We start from the raw sequence: 10233 nt of genomic DNA on the forward strand, positions 1-10233 counted from the left end.
ATTAAAAATAGTTTCTTAATTCATTCTGGAGCTGTATCAAAAAATCTCAATGAATGCTTTTAAAAATCCTTTCAATTTCTACTGAATAACTCTTAATAGCCAGGCCTATATTTTACTGCATGTACTAAGTGTGCAATACAATAGGGCCACATCCTGATTAGGATGTCAAGATAGTACTTGATCCCCCCAATTGTTTTTTGCTTAAATACAACCAGATCATATTTGAGCAGCAGCCTTTTGGAACTTTTTTGGGGACTAGCTGAACATTTCTTGATACATGGAGAAGCAGTCTAGCATTTAGTACTAAGAAAATTCTGTGCCTCCGCCTCAGAGGATTTAAGATCAGAAGGGACAATTGCCACATGGTCTGACCTCCTCTGACTCACCAGCAACTTCTGTCAAGTCCACAGTATCTGAGTTACACTGTATCTCCTAAAGGCATTCAGCCTCCATTTAAAGACTGACTGTAACAGAGAACCTACCACCTCTACAGGTGTGTTTTTCAACAGTTGATTATGTTGTTAAAATTTGCACCTTGCCTGTAATCTCAGTTTCCACAGACTGACTTCTGTCCTATCAGATTAAAGAGTTGCCTACTATGAGAAAAATCTTTCCTCTGTGAACACGACCAATGCTCCATGATCAAGTCACTGCTTTACTTTGAGCTTCTCTATTAGCCATATTTCTCATTTTTTAATAAAATCTCATCCTCCTTAAAATGTGGGTAGCCTATAACTAGTATTCCAATACTGGTCTTGCAAATGCCATATAAAGGGGGTAATACTCTCTTTTGTGTTTCCATTCCCTTCTCATGAAATCAAGCCTGAAGTTTGTAGTCGTGGGTATAGCACCACTTTGCACAGCTAAAGTACTAATACTTTGGTACGGATGCAGCACAAACTCTACTGATGGAGATGGGTAACAATGTGGTACGGCACAAGACGGTGAATATATACCAGGTGGTATAGTGCACCTGAGATTCCCACCTAATAAACCCGTGCCCTGCAGAGCCTCCTGCTTCCACTCTCTCAAGCTGGACTGACACAACAACTGGACCTCACAGAATTTTCATTGACTAAAACAGATGGGCACTGCTTTAGGTCCCAGTACAGCAAGGTACAAAACCACCTCCTTCACATTAAGCATGTAAGTAGTCCCATTCATTCCATATCCTTCAAAGAGTGAAAGGATAGCAATGCTCTTCCTGAGCTTGTTGATGAGATCATACTAACCATTTTGCAATAATGATCTTCTGCAAGACATACTTCTTCAAAAAATAAAGCAATTCACAGATGTGTTTATTTTATACCTGGAAAACTCACATAACTTTTTCCTGTCTTCCCCACCTCTGTCCTATTTCTTCCATTTACACGAACACGAGAGAATTCAGTACCTCCCATAAACAAGACCAAGGTACCTCACAATGAAGACTTGAGACTAATGTGAGTTGCTGAAGAACTGTACCCCAAGCCTATAGTGTACCAGAACAGACTGAAAAGAACTCAGGATTCTTCATCCAGAATTCTCTACTTTTGAATACATCTAATTATTTCCCTTGCATCATATATACACCTCACTCTATATAGTGTTCCCAATTGCACGCCTTAGGAATCCACACCATAGTGATTTTTGTACTGAAGAACAAGATGATGGATAAACAGAAATTTTAACCTCTCACAATTTGTGCTGTTAACTTTCACAAACACTAGACTGACGTTCATATAAATGAAGACATTTTCGTGCCCATTAATGCTGTAGCTGGGAATTGCATAAAATGATTGTTTAAATTAACCTAACTCGACCTAACCTTTAAACTAATGACAGAAAGAAATTACTGCAGTACAATTGTATATAAAAGCATTTGCCTCAAGATTTATGGCCAATGGAAAAAATATTTTAATAGAGTAAGTTAACTACTTGAAACTCACATGGCATTTCAAGTTTCACACCGTATAATCACGATTTGTACTATAAATGAAAACATATTTAAATTGAAATATTGACTATTTTGAAATAAATATACTCTACAGAAAATCCAAAATGAAAATTCAAAATGGAAACAGTGATATCAAAATTCAGCTTCGTTTCTCTAGGATGATCATTCTTTGAGTTTCAATAAGCAGGTATAGATGCCTATGCCCACCTACCAAGTACTCCTGGGATTCCTCTCTCAGTCCTTATCTAGGTTGTTTGACACCAGACAGCCAAGCAATAAACAGCACAAGAGAGAGCAGCTTGGCTGGAGCGCCAAGCAGGCCAATTCAGTAGCTGGTTGATGTCAAATGCAACCCATAAGGGCTGAGTTCTCCCTACTTTTTCCCCAGTAGGAGATCAATAGGATCCCTCTCTGCTGTCTGGCCACTGCTTCTGCCCATACTCATATCAGTGTAATGTCTTTGAAATCTTCAACCTGGTTAAATGTTTTAGAAGAGCTTCAAAATTTATGAGGACATGAGGGTTGGGAAGATTTGACAGCTAATGTAATATATGCTAACTAGTCTTCTTTTAAAAAAAAAAAAACTAATAGCTTCTTTCTTCTTATTAACCTACTTTATACTTCTGGAAATTTGCATTCTAAAGTACTAAAAACTTTCCATTGAAACAGATCATGTGTACATCTACCTATTTTCATTTGAAGTACATTCCTATTATTTTGCACCCACTGTTACTGTTTGGAAATATTATCATCATTACTTTAAAGTGGAAGCAATTTAACACAAAGACAGAAAATACAATTATAGCAAATATTATTCTTACAGATGCACAGGAATTTTAAACCATTTTGCATTTTGATTGGTTTAACTAAGACTGTGCATCTTTGATGTGCTACAGGTTTTAGAGTTGCTAGATCCTTAACTAGCTCTCATTAATACCAATGTGATAGATTTATTTTTTACCCACAAGACATCAATAATTGCTAATTTTTTTTAGTCTTTCTATTACAGATCATAGTTTTATGACCTTGAAGTTCCCCTAATACAAATGCTTTGACTCTGGCTACATAAAAAAATGAAGTCTTTATTTACATGGAATTAGCCTTTCCCAGAAGCTCATGGTCTGAGAGCAGACTGAAGTGATCCTGTCTTTTTTAAAGTTAGTAAAAGAGATTCAAGTAATTTTTGCAACAGCCAATCTACATATACTGAAGATACATTTCTTTCTTGGGGCGTTGTGGTAGAAGTTTCAAACCTGTAAAAAGTTCTATAGTTATTATATCTTATCTATTGTATCTTATCTATTAAGAACTACATAGTTCTTAATGCCAACACCCATTTGAACTTGTTCACAAAACTGAGTTGTAAAATGGTACAGCTTCATAGTGCCTACCGAGCGGGATATTTTGAATATTAAAAACACTGTTCTAAACCAAGAACATTGTGTTAAGTTTCCATTGAATATAAACTCCTAGCCTACTAATGTTTCCTCTGCCTCTCTAAACTCAGTTCTTTTCTCCTAAGACTTCTCTTCTGTCCCCTCGCTGGCACACCCTAGAGTTCTCAAGCCCTCACTCCACCTTCTGCAGCTATTTTATAAGACAAGACACTCAATCTGTCATCAGACTTTCCCCTTCTTATACTCGTTCTATTTTATACTTACAGATTGTTTGATGCAATGGTGTTCTTTAGGAACTATTTCTCTCCAGTCTCAACTGCTATGTCTGTAAATGAAAGAAAAAAAGAAGTTTTCCCATTTTCTTTTCAAATTCTCTCTCTACTTTGTAAAAATTTAAGGGCCTCTCTTAAGCGCATAGACTGGTTCCAAAACCAAGAAAGCACTTATGCTTAAAGATGCTACGACAAGATGCTTTGAATTGATTCAAGCTGTATTTCTATACATCAGTTAATGTGAGACATCCAATAAAGAATATGCAAGACTGGTGTAGTATAAAGGACTTACTGTCAGGATTTTGCAATACATGTGATGATACAATGTACATTTTGCAGTCTTCCCAGGTGGAAGATTATATGGAGACGCAGTCAATCCCCTGTGCACAAGATGGACTACATAAATTGTTTGTTCATTGGATTATGTTCCTCAATAAAACTTCCTCTTCCCCAAGCACTGAATAAACTCTGCTGTTTCCTACCATCTTGGCATGCATCACAAACACCTTGAAAATCTTTACAATACCATAACTAGGAAGAAACTTACGTAAAGCTATTCAAAGGATGTCACAATATAACTGAACTGCATTTTAACGTTTGTTTGTTTTAATGTCTAATTTTTCTACTCTCTGTAAGGTTGCAGTGGAAATTTTAAAATCTGTTCTTTAGTGTAGGCTTTGTATTACATATCCCCAATCATTCTTTCTTGACACAAAAGAATCTGTGTTTTTTCACACCCAGCTTGATTAAAAAGCTACCAGTTGGTTATGTAAGCGCAGCACATGGAATCCACGCCAAGAATTGCTGGCAGCACATTGCTGACTAAAAGAGTGCGAGACCTTTCAGAAATTTCTAAAGCTGTGTGTAGGATTCTTTCATGGCAATTGTAAAATGCATTTTAGGAGTAAGTGCTAACAGACCTCGCAAGAACAACTGAACTTAAAGACTTCATCTTTTATTCAAAAGTGGGAGAGAGCTCAAAAAAAAAAGGGGGGGGGGGGAGGTACACAGAAAAAGAAATTCAAACTTACTGTTCAAATTTGAAACTTGAGCTAGAATAGCATGGGCCAGAGAGAGTTGTTGCCTGTCTTGCCTAGCCAGACAGGATTTTCACACCAGATGCACACTACAAAAATAACAAGGATTCAGAGGAACTTCTGAAGGACAGGAAATATCCATGGGAAATTAAAGAAAAGAAATGCCATCAGTAGAGCTGTGCTGATTAATGCTCAGATGAGGATACAGCTGTAAGGAACTGAAAGAGAATCTCACTCAAACTTAGTTTTGCTGCACACAATGTCATACTACCTGGAATATTGTTGGGGTTTTGTTTTTTTTTTTTTCTTCTCTTTAATCTGCATACTGCCAAATCAGCCTTTTTATGGGAGCTACTAGTAAGAGATAAAAATACATTTCCTTAGTATAATGTAACTGAATGAAAGACCTGAATGGGCCAGGTTCGAGGCTCATGTATCTTTGGTATGGGTTTGCAAGCTTTGCCTTTTTTTTTAACCTCATAAAGGGGAAAAAAATGGGCTTGTAACTAAAAGGAGTCAATTTTCTCCTGAAACCAAGAACGTAGCCACCAAAGAAGAGAAACACGTGGAAAATAATGGAGTTATTGCCACAGCTTATTGAAGTAAATACTCTCCTGAGTCAAACTCAATTAAATTTGTAGCCCATATTTTAATGAAGCAACAGTTTGAAGGAGCTGCAGAATCACATTTTTACGTTCATCTTACCAGAGGGAGCATGTTCTTTTCCATAGTTCAAATGAAATTTGCTGACTGCAACCTAAAAGTGGTATGCTAATGTCATGGAGTAATTCTGGGGCTTGACGTTAAAGAAAGTCCACATAGTCTGTGGGACAGAGTCCTCAGGCCTGTTTTCAAAAGTATTACGTAGACAAAACTGCAGTTAAACTTTGGGTTGAATGTGAGTTTTGCCTTTGCTTCTTAGCAACTACTTAATACTCTACGATGGAAGAAGACCTGAACATCTCCCTGGGTCCCAGAGCAGCGGCTAAAATACACGCTCTCAGGCTCGGTTTGCTACCTTCTCTTATAAGATACAAGGAATCAATCTCATGTTATTGATATTATTGATATAGGATGCTACTAACAAAGTCATCTTTCTGTATTTTTGCATCTGTTGTCTCTGGAGGAGTTCAGCATAGATTGAGGAACTGTATCTTCCCAAATTGATGTGTTCTACCACAGAAGAGGGTGTTTGGCTGTGTCATGTAGCTAATTTGCTTTTTCAGCATAAAAATCAAGTTCTCTCTGGCTTTTGCTTCCAGTAATTGGGATAGTGCTTCTTTAACAGGATAGAAGGGGACACCGTTGCAAGTGCCTTGCAAGTTGAAAGTGGCAGTTGAGTAGGCTGCTGGAGAGCAAGAGGACAGTATAATCCACAGCAAAAAAGCACAAAGAATGGAAAGTGGCAGGCAATAAGGGAAATGATCATCAGGAGAAATAAGCAGAGAGACAGAGTGAATATTAAGTCAAGGTTGAAAAGACAATATTAGAGGAGAAAGAACAGATAGGAAACAGAAGTGCCTTGTGTTGCACCTCTTACAGACTGTCAAATTCTGCTGCTGTTTTCTGAGCACCTGCTTATTCCACTGTCTCAGACTGGGGGTATTCAGCAATTCTGAAGCCTGAATATTATATTTTTACAAGTCTATAATGAGAACAGAAATGTTCTCTTTTAACTGACTTAACATTAATCTAAAAACACTTTAACTGATTTTTAATTAAAAAAAAAAAAAAAAGAGATGTGCAACTTCTAATTTTGATGATACCAAAAAGAGAGTAAAAAGACTGTGATTAAAGCAAGATGCTAGAATAAAAAGAAACCATTAATGCTCCATTTCTCTAGTTTCATTTAATGATAAATTTAAAGCAGGCCCCATTGGTTGTGGGGTAGGCTCCTAGAGATCCTTGGAATCATGTTCCTTTTAAAGAACATGAGAAAAAATGAGATTACAGTTCTCCTAATTGTAACATTATTATTATCTACTAGTTATAATCACAAAGCACCATTCTAACAATCTGGGATTATCTATGCACTAGGGGACATTTCGTTTTTCATAGGAAGCAGGGAAGTAATGCACAGCCTCTATGCTACTGATGGACAACTAGGTTTGGCTCTTCATGGCAGCAGCACAGAGTAAAGCAGCCTTGACTTTACATGCTCTGCTAGCCTGTCCTTGTTTTACTAATGCTTCCAAGTTCACAATCTAATCACATTTTCAAATTCAAGTCACATAACAAAAACATTTTTGATTGCTATTGGTTGTACATAGTCCATTTTATTAACTTAATTAATTCAGTGTGGTATCACAGGGGTTGCATCAATACTAAAGCAATGTTAACTTGGTGTTTACATAAAATTCACTGTGATAAACTACTAGTATTTTCTTGACTTGCAACTTTATTTCAGTATAAAATCTCCTTTAACTTTAGTTATTATTAATCCTTAAGCCTCTCTTGCAGTATTTTTATTCAAATATTACTCCACTCACATTTATTGCCTAGATTTTCTTTTACCCTAATCATTTGGTTGCAGAGGTACTGCTGAACACCTACAACTTCCAAGGACGATGTTTAGCAATCTTTATTTAAGACTTGTCCAGTCCTTCCTTGTATTTTGCCTTGATTTACTTCCCTTTTCTCTTTGGCTCACATTGTATTTATGCTCTTTCTCCTCCTGTATTTGCTTCTCTTTGTTTTGCAACATGTACTTTCTATCATATCCATTCAGACAAGAACTCTGAATAGAGTGCCTGGTCTGGATTTAGTCACTCTTCTCTGTTTTCAACAGTTTGCTAGCATATTAACTGCACACTGTAGGTCAATCAACTCAAGAATGTTTCCCTACCTGATCCTTTTCAAATCTGCAGGATAATGATTCCCTACATGAAGTGTGACCTACTCTGCTTTCAGTTATTCAACCAAATTTTATCTACATTATTCAATTTTCCAGAGGCAAAACCCTTCAAAAATAAAGTTGAACAGAAACAGCTACCTATCTCTGAATTAGGGAAATAATCCTTTTCACACTGGCCACTCTTTGTTATTGTACCTGCACACTGCCATTTGGCAGAATCTGTGCTACATAAACATGCAGCTCTTCATTACTGGTTTTGATCACGATACAAACTGAATGGAATCATTAGCCAAAACGTTATGCATAATTTCATGTTTAAAAATATTTTTAAGCTGCCAAATATTCCAAATATTGTTCCAGCTGCATTGATTTAAAGCCACTAAGTAATCATGACTGTGTACTCCCTGAGGATGTTTCAGGAAATTATATACTAGAACCAATTTCCTCTCTAATATGGTTGTCTAAATTCAGGTCAGGTAGCCACTGACCTCGTTGTCTGAAATTCTGAAATGTCCATAGCAGAAACATATCACATGTACACGGCAACAACACTGCTACTTCATGCTGACTTCTCTAATGTACATAAATTAAGTTAAAACCACCTTGTTTTTCATTGAAATGGTTGTATTAGCTAAGCACAACAGCATCTACATTTTAACATTTTTATCCAGTTGGCCCTCTGGTAGAATATTATGATAAAGAATATACAAAACATGGCAGATAGAGGTACATTTATTTTTACCTATTGCCTCTTTGTAAAACTTCTGTGTGCACAAACTTTTTTTTCAGTATCTATTATAAAAATTGAAAATGTTTATCAGTGTTCAAAAATTCCTGGGAGTCTTGCAAAAAACTGCCATAAATAAGGACATGTAGAAAAGAGAGTACCATTAGACATCATAAAGTATACATTAAATAGCTGAGAATTTTCTGTGATTTACAAATGTGAAATTAACCAAGGCACTGTGATTTAAGTTGGACATACATTGCATGCTATTCAGCTTCATGATTAAACATGAAAGGTACAGTATGCTTACCAGAACTGTGCTGAGTAAAGAGTCTTCCATTTAGTTAGCAGCTTCTCTAATGACATCCAAGACAGCAAGTCATGTTACCAAAATGACTTCTATCTATAATTCAATCACCCATTTTGGGATTAATTCTTCAGGCTAGGAAGAAATAACACAATCCTGAACCAATGCCAAAATGGACTACAAATTAATAGAAGCAAAAGCAAGCTTGATTTCCCATGCACCTCTGCATAAATCTTGAAATTTTACTCCACTTCATTCTCCTCACATTCCTTTACTTCTATGCCCTCTTTTACCAGAGAGGCAAACAATCTCTATTGATGTATCTAGTCATCTCTGGAAAACATTAGAGTTGATATAGTAAAAACAGGTAATGTAGATCCCTTTTACATAAGCTATTTTCTCCTAAATTATGGAAGTGTATAACAGGAGAAGAAAGAAGCTGGTTTTTTTCAGTGTTAATTTATATGCTGTTTAGGAAGGGAGGACCATATTTTCCTGTCAACTGCATTAGGGAAAGCTCATTAGGTTCGATTCTGGCATGCAAGTATTAATGACGGTGATGTTTTTGGCCTTATCCATCAATTAAATCTAGGGAATATTAAATTGCTGTGCACTTGCACATTCTGGAGTAATCTGTGAGCATAGGTCTAAGAGGTAGCCCAGGGAGGGGAACAGTCTCACTGAGCGCTTTGCTCGGTCTGCACCTGTATGCAAACTAATTGGCCAGGAGTCTGTTGCTAAACAAAATGTATAATAACAGACTTCTGCTTATCTTTCTTTTAATTTAGACACTAGTTAAGATCTCTTTTTACTGCCTGTTGTTTTTTCACAAATCGTGTACAATTTATATTTGAATTTTTTAAAATTAGTTTCCATGTAGAAACAGATGGAAAGCCTAACTGCTTTATTCCATATGCAGGGAGTATTCTCCTTTAGCCTCATCTGTTTCAACATAAATATTTATAAATAATACCTACACTAAATTAATAAAGGTTGAGTCTCTACAATGTCATTTAATAAAGTTTTAATGTCAATCAAAATGTCCAACAGTAGGTGGCGCATGTATTATTTGCAGTGTAAGCATTTCACCATCTTTCTTTCTGATTTAATTCCATAGTAGATTTAAAACCATTCACAGTACAATTGTTGAAAAGCAAATATCGTGACATAATTTAAAGGGATAATTATTTTTAATTCTTAATTGCTACATTAAAAAAGAAGGGAAGAAACAGCAAGCTAGCTTTTCAGGAAATATTAGGCTATAGGAGATTAACTGACAAAACATGGTGACAGCAGATAAATTACAAAAGCACCATTTAAAAATTAACAGAAACTTACATGTTCCCATTCCTTTTAGCCTCATTTTTTGTTAGAGCAGCTATTTCAAATAGGTAGCTGTGCTAGGCTGATAATTATCATCTCAGCCTCCACAATTTCAAGTGGAATAGAATTTTCATATGGGAACAAAATAACAGAAACAGGAACAGAAATGAAAGCTAATAAAACCAGGCCCTATGAACACTAATATAGAAAAAAAAAAAAAAAAAAAAGCAGATTTTCCCTATTTCTTTTAAGATATGCTTTATTCTGGATATTGAGGACTCAGGATAGGATACTCAAATCTCCTTTGATATTTGAAAGTCTCAGACCTGGTTCACCAAAAAAGAGCTCACATTTATTTATTGCATATTTAGTATTCAGCC

Source organism: Platalea leucorodia (assembly GCF_965183815.1).
Source record: "Platalea leucorodia genome assembly, chromosome: 8".
Classification (NCBI taxonomy): domain Eukaryota; kingdom Metazoa; phylum Chordata; class Aves; order Pelecaniformes; family Threskiornithidae; genus Platalea; species Platalea leucorodia.